Source organism: Parasteatoda tepidariorum, chromosome 3, assembly GCF_982258835.1.
Source record: "Parasteatoda tepidariorum strain Cologne lab strain chromosome 3, Ptep-v5.0, whole genome shotgun sequence".
In the NCBI taxonomy this organism is placed as follows: Eukaryota; Metazoa; Arthropoda; class Arachnida; order Araneae; family Theridiidae; genus Parasteatoda; species Parasteatoda tepidariorum.
The window spans coordinates 49,541,762-49,555,737 of record NC_141757.1 but is presented as its reverse complement, the minus strand read 5'-3'; positions in this window follow the sequence as shown (position 1 = coordinate 49,555,737).

Sequence of the window (13,976 nt, the reverse complement as noted above, 5' to 3'; positions counted from 1 at the left end):
TTGATAGAGATTTTTCGGAAATGGGTTGAAGCTATGTATCATTTTTGTAATTTTGTAAATGAATTCTCTAGAAGGGGAATAATTTTCCGTGAAATAAATTGCGTTTATGTGTTTACTTCAAAAAACATTTCTTTTTTAAAAATATTTATTTATTTTTCTTGAAAGCAGAAAAATTGGAATCTTCTTAAATAAACGTGATTTCTAAAATTGATATAAAAATAAGTCTTAAGTGGAACAAACATTAAAATGGGTGAAAAATTTGCGTTTGGAGTGTTAAATAATAATTAAACTAGTTGACTTAAAAAAAAAAAACATTGACGATTTATATTAATGCGTTTTTTTACCTCATTTAATTTGAAACAATTGCAGTTTTTTTATAATATTATATTACATTCAAAAAATTACATTTATTAAAGTATTTTTTTTTTGTTTAAATAGAACTGGAAACTATTTAAATGAACAGGATTTATTAAGTTTGTATAAAAAAAGTGTTAAACAATGGGAAAAAAATAAGAAAATGGTTCAAAAAGTTAAATACATGTGACACTGAGTTCAATTTAACAAAAAACTGGTATGATGTAAAAATATTTAATAGCATAATAAAGCTAAAATGCCTGAGCTATCATACCTTATTATCCAATAGCTTGATCGCCTAGAGAACCTGATCTTAACTTGATCCTCTAAAGGGTTGTCTGATAATGGCTTTGCCCAGTGGTTCAATTACTGAAGAGAAGGCAACAAGACATGCATTACACAAAAAGTTCACCTCATCGTTCACCTCATCGTTATGTCATTGCTCATGCATTTACAATATACAAAATTCTGGATCAAATTATGGTAAAAAGTATCGGCTCTCAGTGTGCCGATACTTTGGTTATATTTATATTGCTCTTTATTATATCTTTGGTTATATTTCAGATCTCTCTGACATGTTATACTGTTATCTTGCGCTTTGCTTAAATTCTCTTAATATTTCAAAATTAGTTACAAATTTCATTTATAAATTGAACTGATAACAGCAAGGGAAGATAAAACAATACAAATATAATAACCACCATTTATAACAACAAAGTGACACCATCTAAAGAAAAAATTTAAAAATTTTTCAAAATCTTTGCAAATATTTCAGCTAGAATGGCCAAATGTGCAGAGAAAACGTTGGTTTATATTTTTTTTTACTCAAAAGTGACTTGTGCAGCAGATCTTTGTAACAAATATTAAAAATTGATTTGAGTATTATGAAGAGTTTCCTCAGCAAATCTCGGCAATTTCTATATATTTCTATTTTTCTTTAAATAATTATAATATCTATTAAATAAAGAATAATAAAGAACTATTTCAAATAAAGAACATTTAAAAATTTTTAAGTTGAAATATTTTTTATTTAATTTCAGTTTATTTTTTTCAGTGGAGTAAATAGTAAAATTTTGTTTCATAATTTTATTACTCAGCTAATTACTCAATTGATTAATTGCTTGTTAAAATAGTCAGTCATTTGTGGGACATTCAGTAGGATAAATTGATAAATTTAGTGTCATAATTACATTGAGATTAAACACTTAATTGATTAATTAAATTTTAAAATCATCAGTCATTTTTGGGACACTCTGTAAGACTGAAAATACATTTAATGTTATGAACTTATTCTAGTTAAGCACTTATATTAAAAAAATGTTAACTGACAACAACGATTCATTTAAGCATTTAATGTTCATATTAAACCCCTAAAATAAGATTTCATGCCAGTTAAATTTAATTTGTATAACTATTCGATTAATTATAAAAAGTACTCGTACAATTGATTTTAATTTGCTAAAAAAATTAACTAGTTAAATTATAAGTAAACAATTTAAAACAATTGATTATTTTAATATAAATTTTTATTTTGAAAGTTATTTTTAAATTGATATTCATATTTAATTAGCTATACAATAAGTTTAAAAATGTATATATATTTTTTTAAATCACCTTACTGATCTGATATCTTTTAAAAACCGTCCTTTAAACTTTAGAATATGTTGTTTGAAGAATAATTTAATTTGTTTTAATGGATCTCGGAATTTTTCACTTTAAGAGTTCTTCAAATCCGCTTTATTAATTGTTTTGAATTTGTCTAAAATTAGCAACTAATTCAAGGGTTTTAATTTATTAGGAATAGCTTTTGTTTTAGACAATTTAAAAATGTAAGAATTAATTTGAAATACACATATTAAAGGAAATGTTTACAATCATTATGAACAAAGCGTATATTTGTCAAAGTTGCTTTATTTTGAAATTTTCAATAAAATTAATAAGACCTTTTTTTTCAACAAAAAAAAGGTGTACACTGTTAAGCATTTCTTAAAACTTTAAAATCGCTTATATTTAATATTTAAAATCGCGTTTAAGAATTGTTAAAAGTTTATAAGTTGAATCCATTCAATTTTATAGTATCAAAAGCATTTAATTAGTTAAAATATACTCTAATGTATTCTCTAAGTATAAACTAAGCTGACTTTAAGATTTAAAGTTAAAATTTTTTCAACATGAATATTTTAAGCTAAGACTACAAATATTAAGTTAAGAATATTTTACGGTAATACATACTATTTTACGGTAATACATACTATTATTTTATGGTAAACTGGGTTTTACGGTAGAATGAATTTTACGGGTGATGCACCTACGGTGCCATTACTTTAAGCCGTGATTTGCTCCAAAATTTCTTATAGTGTGGTGAATTGTAACATGATTTGCAATTTTCTGGTTCCAAATTGTAGTTGTAAATAATTTTTTGTATCTAGTAATTCTTGAGGAAATCTTTCTTAATTTCCAAACTTGTCATTAAGTTACGAAAGTTAAAAAGTTTAACGTTGTTGATTGTTTATGTAGTTAATTGTTTTGTCGACTATTCACATCATTTAAACTCAAATCATTGTCATTTTTTCACATAATATTTTTTATTTGTTTGACTATCCCCGGTCTCTGAAACCAGTTACGTAATGGATAGTAAAGTGCACTCTCTCTCTCTAAAATATAAAATATTTTATAAGCTATACTCTTTTCTTTGTTTCGTGAGTACTGTGGTTAGGTTTCAGATCTCTTAGACGACTTTTATACAGTTTTTTACAATGTTGTTTTACAGTTTTTGGAATACCCCTGTTTAAAAATTTACACAAGTACTTTTAAACTATTTTATTTTTTATGATATTTCAGTAAATAATTGTTAATCTAACTAAATTTATCTTTTACAACTTTTTTTTTTAAAATTTGTTCATGCTCTAACTAAAAATTAATTTTCTATCTGTACTACTATAATAAAACAATAAAAATAAGTTTGGTTGCTATAATATGCAGTGATTTTAATTTGTTCTTTAAACTGAAAATATGTAATTCAAGGCATAACATTACGAAGTGTATTCTTTTAACTTTTTGTAAAACTATGAAAATTTTTAAAACCTTTTTTTTCAAAGATAGAATTTTCGTTTTACATAGTTATGAACAACTTGAAAATATAATGCGTATTGCTTAATTTTTGAATTCCAGATGAGTTTTAGTTTGTGCTATAAGCTCCACAGCGTTTATTTCGAGTAGTTAACGTAATGCGTGAAAACTTTTTTCTTATAGCAACTTAATAAAAGTGTATTTTTTTTGGAAAATATTATACTTTCAAAAAAATAGTTTAGTTTTTCTTCATTTCGAATATATTTTTTTTTATAACCAGGGCTGAACAGCCGATCCAATTTAAAGTTTACGACTATCTAAGCTCAACTCGTATCCTTGTAATTTTGAACCTAATCCAGATAGACAAGGAAACTCGTAAATCAGACATTGGGGCAAGCTAGTCAAAATAAAACTTAATACTGTACTCTTTTGATGGAAGTAACACGCAGCTACGTTACAAAAAGAAGAAAACCACAAAAATATCTTACAGTTAGCCCGATGGCAAAGAGATTCTATCTCATACTCAGCCTACAACTAATGAGACTTTTCTGTGTGAGATGGGAGCAAAATTCGTATCGAGCAGGCATGTATGGGATTCGAATGCGGGTGACCTCATTGGGAGGTGAGCGCTCTATCCCCTGAGCCACAACGGTTCCATTTCAGATGTATTTTATTTCAAAACCAGCGTTAAACAGCTGACACAAATGTGAGTTTGCGATTATCAATGGTCAACTCCGTAACCCTGCATTTTTGATCCCAACCCAGATGTCAAGGGAATTCTTGAAACAGGCATTGGGAAAAACCATTCTCCACGGAGGACTTTCAGAAGGAACTAACACGCATTTTCATTACAGAGCAAAAAACAACAGAAATTGGACGGAAAAAGGGGACGAGTCTGGATCAGAATTCATATCAGTCAGCCAATGTTGGGATTAGAACCTGGGTTACTTCATTTGGGGGTGAACCATCCATCCCCAGAGCCAACGAGTTTCTATTTTTACAGAAAAAACTTGGAATATTTGTGTATAGTAGTGTATATATATGTGCATAGCAGTGTATATAGCTTATTTTTCCTAAATAAAGTCAACATGGTACTTGTGAGGTAGATTTCCTTTCCATTACGTCGGATATCTTTCACAAAACTCTTTCATCGTGTCTTATCACTGAATCATTATATCATTTTTTTAAGAATTCTCTTAACAGTGTGAAATTTTCATGATAAATATTCCAATTCATGATAAATTTCCTAATTTTTTTTTTCAATTGCACGTTAAAACAGACGTTCATTTTTGAATAACTTTATCCCTTCAGGCCTAGGTTAAAATTTTGCAATAATACCTTGTATATTAATAATAAATGCTCTGAGAAAAAGTGTGATCGAAACTACCAGAATATGGTAAAATTTACCGTGCTTCTGGAAATATAGAAACACCAAGAAGCTCGGCAATTTTCACCAAAGCGCTCTGATAATGATTTTGATAAAATTAGAAATAAAATATAGTTTCATGATACGTGATAAAATTCAGTTAATGTAGTTAAATTTGGTAATTTTGTCATGATACCTTAAAGCATGCCAAAAAAACCATTTATTATTCAGTTTAATTTTTCAGTATTGTATTCTTACTAAATGTGTGATAATATGAAAAATAATTTTGAAAAGCAGAAAACCGTTACCATAGAAACAGAAAAAGTGTCTAATAATTTGGTTTAAATACATGTTATATTTTTATGTTATTATTATTATTATACTATTTTTTGGTTTTATTAACCAAAATTATGCTTTTATTTCAACAGAAATATCTTACACAGTTATTTTAACATATTTTTTTTTCTGTGCGTCATAAAATATTGTATGTAATAATGTAACTAATAAAAACATGTAAATATTAATAGAAACCAGTAATTATTTTTAGCAATCACACTGATCATTGCAATTATTATAAAAAGATGTTCAAAATAATTACTTGCTATTATTTTAAGTTTTCAGATTTCAATTTAAAATAAACTTTTTTAACCGTCTAAGTCAAATTTTTCTGCTATATACTGATTTCTTGAATTACTCGCATTTAGTATAAGTACTATAAAAATAGTTATGTACTATAGTTTAATAAGAAGTTATACATTTTTGCTGCCCTCTCATTAAAAGATTAAAACAAGGTTTAAATGTTCCCTAACTTGTAAGTTAATGATAATGCTGCCAAGTTTGTTCTTTATATATATATAGAAACCTCTAAAAAATCTAAATGTTTTCAGCAACAAATAGCAACATAAGTCAGTCTTTTGTTTTAGGTTTGTTTAAAGGATTAAAAGCTTAACTGATTTATGGAGGCTTTAAATATATTTATTTTATTTCTAAAGAGCTGTGTAAAAGTTTATGATGCTTGATAATTAGATAATAGTAAATTTTCTTGAAAAAAACTTATGTAAGAATTTTAAATTTAAATAATTCGCAAACATGCAAATAAAATACATCAAATCATGCAAAATGTATTTATGTTGCAGAGTTTACTTTTATTTGAGATATATTCCTTTCATGCTAATAAATTGAATGTTTGAAATTTATTTGTCGTTGTTTAATGTTTTGAAACACTACTTCAAAGAGCAATACTTTATTTATTGATTTTTATCATAAAAACAAGATTATTTTTATTCGTTAACAAATATGAGAAAAATTTTAAATTTAGTTTTTTTTCTCGATGAGTTGTCTAATGCAATAAAAGTATAATATTTAAAAGAAATCTTTGATGTAAACAAATAAATACTGAACTTATTAATCTGCTTGAGAAAGGTTTTTTAAAACTTTGTTTAGTGCATTTGCCCATTAAAATTATTCAGCTCAACTGTGAGAAGAGATATCACAAGGGAAATTAATAAAAAAGATGCTTCAAAACTATTTCAAATTAGTCATTTTTATTGTAAGGCGATATAAGGATTTTTCATAAAAGAAATTGGTTATTTTCTGGAACTCAAAAATGGAGATTAATCTGTTACAGACATAATTTAAGATTGAAATTAGGATTGATTATAAACTTAACTTTTAATCTATATTTAATAAGCTTTAAACTTTTATTACTTTTCCTATTTTCTTAGAACAAGTTTCTTATGCAACAAAATTGAGAATTATGCAGAATTGTCAAATAAAGTTACGATACTGATTTAAAGAAAAACTACAAGTTAGATTTACATTTAAAAATAAAATAAAATAATATGAAAACGAAAAATAACGTTACATTTAGAAGTCAGACGTTTTCTGTTAGCGTCTGTTTTAACATTACAGTCTGTTTTAAAATATTCTATTTTTCATTTGTCTCTTTTTCCAAAATTCGCAGACTCATATTAAACTTTCATTAGGAAGCAACGGGTACACACAAAACAGTAATTTATAGAATTTTAGCTTAAATTTCGAACTAAAAATTTGCGAGAAGTTTGATGCATATCACACTTTTATCACATATTTAAAAAATTAACTTTTTTTAAAAAAATATCTAAACATAAAAATAAAAAAATTAGTACTTGAAAAACCAGTTAAGTATTTGATGTAACCAGTTAAGTATTGAACCAGTTAAGTATTTGATGATTAAAGTCTCAGACTTTAATAATTTCTCCTACCTTCCTTTTTGTTATTCTATAATAAAGTTGGAGTACTAAAGATTAATTATTTCACAAAATTTCACAAATTGAAAAAAAATTTTGGTTAAAATAAATAATCAGCATGAATAGAAATTGAAAATTTTGCTGAACTATAGAGGCGGCAATAATAAAACAAAATTAAAAAAAATGTCAAACTAGATGAATTAGTTTCTCTAACAATAAAAGGAATAAAGAATGAGATTAAATAAAGAATACAGAAAACCACAAAGTTTCTGTTTCGCGCACAGAGAGCTGGATTGACAACCGTTGCACAAAAGATGATTAAGGTGAATGTCTAGATCAACGAAACCAGGAATACAAAGGATAAATAGATGATTAAGGTTGAGATCATAAAAAGTAATGAATTGTAAATTTTTAATTAACCATTAAATTTAAATAATTCTAAATTGGATAAGTGGTGTAATAAGTTTTAATAAAAATTTTATATCTAACGCTAAACTTCAAATGCCTTTAATACTATTACGTGGATATTAATTAGATAACAGGATGATAATACCTGACTTATCTTAAAAATTTAAAAAATAAACCCAACTAAAGCATTTGGTAAGTGCTTCCCTACACTGTAAAAAATACCCATTTTTTCTGGACTTTCTTCGTATATTTGGCAATTTAAAAAGGTTCTGTTGACAAAATGGTATTTCACTGTTTTTCACCCTAATCATGAGCATATTAAACAGCAAGCTTAAAAATCCAGTTTTTCACATATTGTTTAGCTTACCATACATCAATTTCCTTATTATGATTTTTTTCAAACCATTTTTCGATTGATTTCTTTACTTGCTCTTACTTTTCAGCAATTGTATTATGGTTTTGACCATAGTATAAATGAAATTTTGATTCGACTTTATTGTTAATTAAATAATACGATTTTATTGTCAATAAATATAAAATCAATTAGATAGCTGATTATTACCGTTTACTAGTTTTATTTTCAGTCAGTCTTCCCTGTTTCATTTTTTCAACCCTCTGTGCTTCAACCAAGATCATTAGCATTGCCTTAATATTCCTATAAGCACGGTTCACCATAGCTTTACATTTTTTTTATAATTAAATTGGATTTAAATACGTAACACTTTTAAAGTTAAGAGAGTTTTAGACTTTCCTTCATAATACATAACTTTCCCCTTGATTGAAAGCTTGCCAATAACGGCAAGCTTTCGTGGTTTTCTTCTTAGTGTATCGCAAATGATGGTTAATTCCTTCAAAAAGTTCTCAAGTTTGTACCTTTTTTTTTTCTTTCCTCCAAGCCCTGAGCATGTACCTAGGTTATGAAAACCCTTAACCATATAGCCCAGGACTTGGCCGCTGGTCCAGCTCCGCTTCAGCCTAAATAACATAATTTTTAAAAAAATGCAAAAATTTAAAAAAAAAAAAATAACAGATTTTACTGAAAGTGTGGAATTTAAGAAGAAATAAGACAAAAAAATATTATACATGTGAAATGGGAAGTTATAAAAATTTTAATAGATAGTCATTGTCCGCTAAGAAGTTCATTACTGTTATTAATCTTTTGTTTAAAGTATTGTTTGTAATAAAAGTTTTCTGCCAAATTTCTAAATTTGTTGGGCTAGGTTGACGACTATGCCAGGAGACAGTGTAGGGACAACTAGTGAGATAATGTTCAGGCGAACCTTGGTGGCCGCAGGTGCAAAGATCAGTATCTGTTATATGCAGGTTGGAAATGGTCCATGACCCGTCAAGAACCAGATGACTTGTTTTGGAGGAATTGTTTTGAAAAAAGTAGCATCGTTAATAATTTTGAATAAACGTCTGCCTATGTCTGAATTATTCCATTGAAATTGCCATTTTGTTAGAAGAGAATCTTTAATACGTCGTTTAAGATATGAAACTGGAAGTGGGTATACATAATTTTTCGGTTGTCTCGTAGATTGTTTAGCTAAATCATCTGCTTTTTCATTACCTACTCTATTGCTGTGTGCTTTAATACAGGAAATTTGAATTGATGTGTGTTGTAGTTCTTGTTGAATATCAAAAGAAATTCTGTTATTTGTGCCAAAATCAAGTATTGATGATATTGATGATTTTGAGTCTGACCAGATTACATAAATATCGTTATTATTGAAGTTTTCAGTGCTCTTAAAGTATTTAATGCATTCAAAGATTGCCAACTGTTAGGCTTGAAAGACTGAATTTTCCTTGTCTAATGTGTAGCTTTGTGAATGTGTAATATTGAGGAAAGTGAAAGCTGTGCCTGTATTTGTCTTCGAGCCATCTGTAAAATAGTTTGTTTTTCTGTTAAAATCAAAATTATTCTGTTCTACTAAGTTATTTTGTTAATTGTGTGAAAAGAAGGATGGCGATGTGGTATTTTTAGCTTTTTCTCATAGTCTAGTGTATTATACGTTATATTATTAAATTTGGCATCTTTCTTGAGGTGAGTTACGGTTGTTGAACAAGATATTGACATAATCTGTTCTGTGAGAGGAGGAATATTTGTTAGTACTTGAAGTGCTGCCGTTGGAGTAGAATAATATGCTCTACTCATGTTTAAAAGAAATTTTCTTTGAATAGATTGTAAAGTGCGATAAATACGTGGAGAGACATTCGCAGCCCATAGGTTGCAACCATGAGCTAATGCGGGAATTATTACTGTATTGTATATTAATTTTCTCGCTTTTTGGTTGATACCCCATGATTTTTGGTTGATTTTTTGAAGCGAATTTAATAATGTTTTAGATTTTTGTTTTAAAAGATTAATGTGAGAACCCCAGTTTAATTTTTTATCAATGACCGCTCCTAGATATTTAAAATGATTAGAATGTTTAATTCTAATATTATTGATTTTAAATATTGCACTGCGATCTGTGTTATAAAAGTGGATGTAAACTGTTTTTTCTATAGAGCATTTTGAATAAGCCATGCGTGAATTTCATTAAGGGAATTATTAGTAATCTCTTCCAAATTTCTCCTTGAGTTGGCAAAAGTCAGTATAATCAGATTGTCTGCAAAAGCCTGGATCATATAATTTTCGGAATGTACGTTAAGCAAACTATTGATAGTAAGATTCCATGCTGTAGGACCAATACATGACCCCTGGGGACAACCTTTTGAAATGTTTTTAGTTACGTAACCTTGATCTGTTGAAACAATTGCTTGTCTATTTGTGTTTATACTTTCTATGAAAATGCAAAGATTAGAGGGAATATGATGTTTTGACAACTCATAATTAATTATACTATATTGAATGTTGTCAAAAGCACTTTTAATATCTAAAGATATAGCTGCAACGTGTTTGTAATTATTTTTTAGGTGTGTTAAGTTATCTTTAAAATTATCTTTTTAATGCTTGATCCTGAAGTACTCTTGTTTTTTCGATTGGATTTAAAATTGCAAGTTTACGGAGTTAAACATTTACTCAAAATTAGGTTGGCTGTACTACGCCGGCTTTAAAATAAAATAAAAAAACACTTGAGCCTTGGTTGGTCACAGGGGGCAAAGGGTTAGCTTTCGAATGTGGTGAACCAGGTTTAAATCCAGTGACGACTAGGTCTGTGCAAATTCTGTTGACATAAAATATCTGGTGGGTACAGTTTTACTGGGTAACTTTCATAAAGAAAACTTGTACGCATATGATAAAATATTATAGGGCAAACTAAAATTAATAGTCCTATAACTGTCCAAGAAAAGCAGATTTCAAAGACACATTTTTGAATTATTATACAGAATTTTTCATTTTGTTTAAACTGGATTTCTCTCGGTTTGACTATTACATAAATATAATTAAAATAATGAATGGGTTGTTAAAGTTAAATTAAATGAAAATTGAAAAAAACCCTTTTAAAGATAAAAATCGGTTACTTAATAGTAAATATTTTACTCTTAATATTTCAGTGAGAATTGTAAGAAGTTATTGTGGTTTAAATAAATTCTGAAAATCAATAAAGCTTTGATCAATAAAAAGAACGATTAAGTGAGTTTTTAGGACAACTTTTTGAAGATAATATCTATAGCATTGTAGGAGAAACATTCCTTGGCATTCTGACAATTCTTAAAGGATATTATTTTTTATTCTTTCTCAGTATATTTTTCTTTAACATTCTATTTGTAAAACTTTGGAAAATACTATTTTCGAAATTCTTATAAACTTAAAAGTAATTGAAATAGTTTTTAATACAGTTGTTTCTAATCAAATTCTATCAAAAAATAGTTTTCCAAGTTGCTTTTACTAGTAAAACTAGAATAAAGTTTCAGAAGGTAATAAAATACAATGTAAAGCATTGTAATTATTTTCTGTTTAGTAAAAAATACGGGATTTTCAGAAAACACCAGTCAAAGTTTATATTTTTTTATCTTTAAAAACACGTATAACTATTAATATTAATAGTTAAGATTAAGCTGTTCTGTGTTTTAAAGGGAGGAAAAAGCACAAATGCTGACCTCAGACGAATCATAATTATAGTCATTCAGAGTATTTTAGGGAATAAATATTCGAAAGAACAAATCAATTCGATGAATATAAAGGGAGACGGTGCATAAAAAAAGCATTTCTGTATTTATGTCTACCACACTAATTATTGACTGATTATTCATGATTTTATTCTGTTCATGATTCATGACTTGTGATTCATGTAAATGTATATTTTAATTAGGTTTCACAGGTTTCTAGAACCTTTTTTTAAATTTTAAATATTTTTTGTCTATTGTAGTTGTGGACTATTATAAAAATTATTATTTTTTATTATTATTATTTTATTATTTAAAAATTTTCGAATAACTTTTAAAAGATATTTAATGCATGACTGCATTATGCGTATAACACGCATAATCTTAAATAAACAATAAACAGAAATTCTAGCTTAAATTTGAAATTTTAGTTATTAAAAAAATAATCTTGGATTAATTTTAAATGTTTATGCAAGATTTCATTCTTTGTGTTGGTTATTGCTTCATTGTCAACTGTTGGACATTTGCTCTAAAAGCATTTATCTTTTAATTTTATTTATTCATTTATTTATTTTTACAATACTTAGTTAGATATTTGGTTTTCATTAGGTTAGGTTACCTGCATCTATTGTTGCATGTTCACAATACAGCTTGTAGCTTCTGTTTGCATTTCCTAATTTTATTATTGCCATATCTTGTAACAATAGTTGAAAAGAAAAATTTTTTGTTTTTTTAGAAACTGTTTGTTTTGCAAGTATTTCCAGGTGTTTGAAAAATTCTCCGGTCAGGTTTATCTAAAAAATCTTGCTTAAATATTATTTATTATTTTTATCTAACAGAATATTATTTCTCTCTTTTTTATGCTTAGATATGGAGATTTCTACACAGTCCTTAAAATATGTAATGTTGAAAACAGTTTTATTATTTACAAAATAATTTTTTATTTTTTTTTTATTTTCAAGCGAAATGTATGTTTTAAAAAGACTGTGGAACACGATAAAACAAATCATGAAAATGTCAAAGAACGCTAAAAAACCAAATTAGATTATAAATTTGCTATGTAAGATGCGTTTTTAAATTTATATTTTAACAAACTCTCTTAAAATGAAAGAGTTATTTCCCCTACTCAAAAAAGAGTTAAATTTTTTTAACTCCACTTGAGTGAAATACATTCTTATTTGAGCAAAATTCTTGCTTTGCATTAACTCAAACTTGAGTGGTATTTATTAAGCAATATTTGAGTGCTTTCAGCTCAAACTTGAGTGATTTATTTATTATTTAATTGTGTGCAAGATATAAGCTGGAATTTCTATAGTTTTATTTTAAAAGCAAACAATAATAAATCTAATTAAAATTGTTATGTTCTGTGATCTAAATAGATCATGTCTTCCTTTTCATTTTACGTTTAATTCTTTTTTTTCTGGAGAATATGTCATTTAATATTTTGAATTAAGAAGAATTAAAACAACTTTTAGTTCACAGCGGTATTTCTGAAGAAGACGCTGTTTTACTTTTCAGTAAGTAGATATACTTTGTTGTTTTTATTTTGAAAATACTTTTATTTTGAATGTGTTATATACACATTCCATTTAAATTAGCTGTTTTTCAGCGTTTTTAATAAAATATACTATTCTTTTAAATTATTTGTCAAAAAAAATTTTAAAATTGAAAGTGTTAAATGTGGATGATCATCAAATATTAAAAAAATTTGATTCCCTGCTAGAATCTTTGTCAAAGCATGTGGGAATATATTATATCTGATAAGAGTTTTAGAATTTTTTCAGATTTCATATTAAAATTTTAACATTTAATTTTAATATAATAAATTTACATCCATGTTTTAGCTTTTTTGATGTATAATTTTGGTACAAAACATTTCTGGATAATTAATTTCATATCATTCTATACTTCTTTTATAAAAGATATTTACGAAATTATTGTTCATACAGTCTATAATTGCTGTTATTTAAATTGCTTTCTATTAATAAAGTTGACTGTCTTTAATTTATGAAAGTTCACATCTGCAACATCCATTCATTCAAATTAGAATCTTCAGATGCTCAATGTATTTTATTATAAATATATCATTAAAAGAAAAAGTGGAAAATATTATATTTAAAAAAATTAAGCAGCATTTTGAATTTTTCTGTTTTTATCCTGTTTTTAGCTTTTATTTAATTGGAATTCAGAATCAATAGTATCTTCTTATTTCATAAAGTATTTATCACATTATATAAACTATTTTTCCTTTGTTGCTAGCATAAAAGTTCTTACCACTTTTTTTCAAATTCAATTTTCGAGGCAAAATTGAAAATGCAGAATTAATATTTTATTAAAAGTACAATGCTAATTAAAGTATTTGAAAATGCAAATAAATTAGAATTTTACAATAGTTATAGATTAATAGTAAAAAATAGGAGCAAAACTAAAAGTAATATTTATTATGAGATATAGTTCAATTTGAATTTATATACCTATATCCCAGCTGAAAATAAACT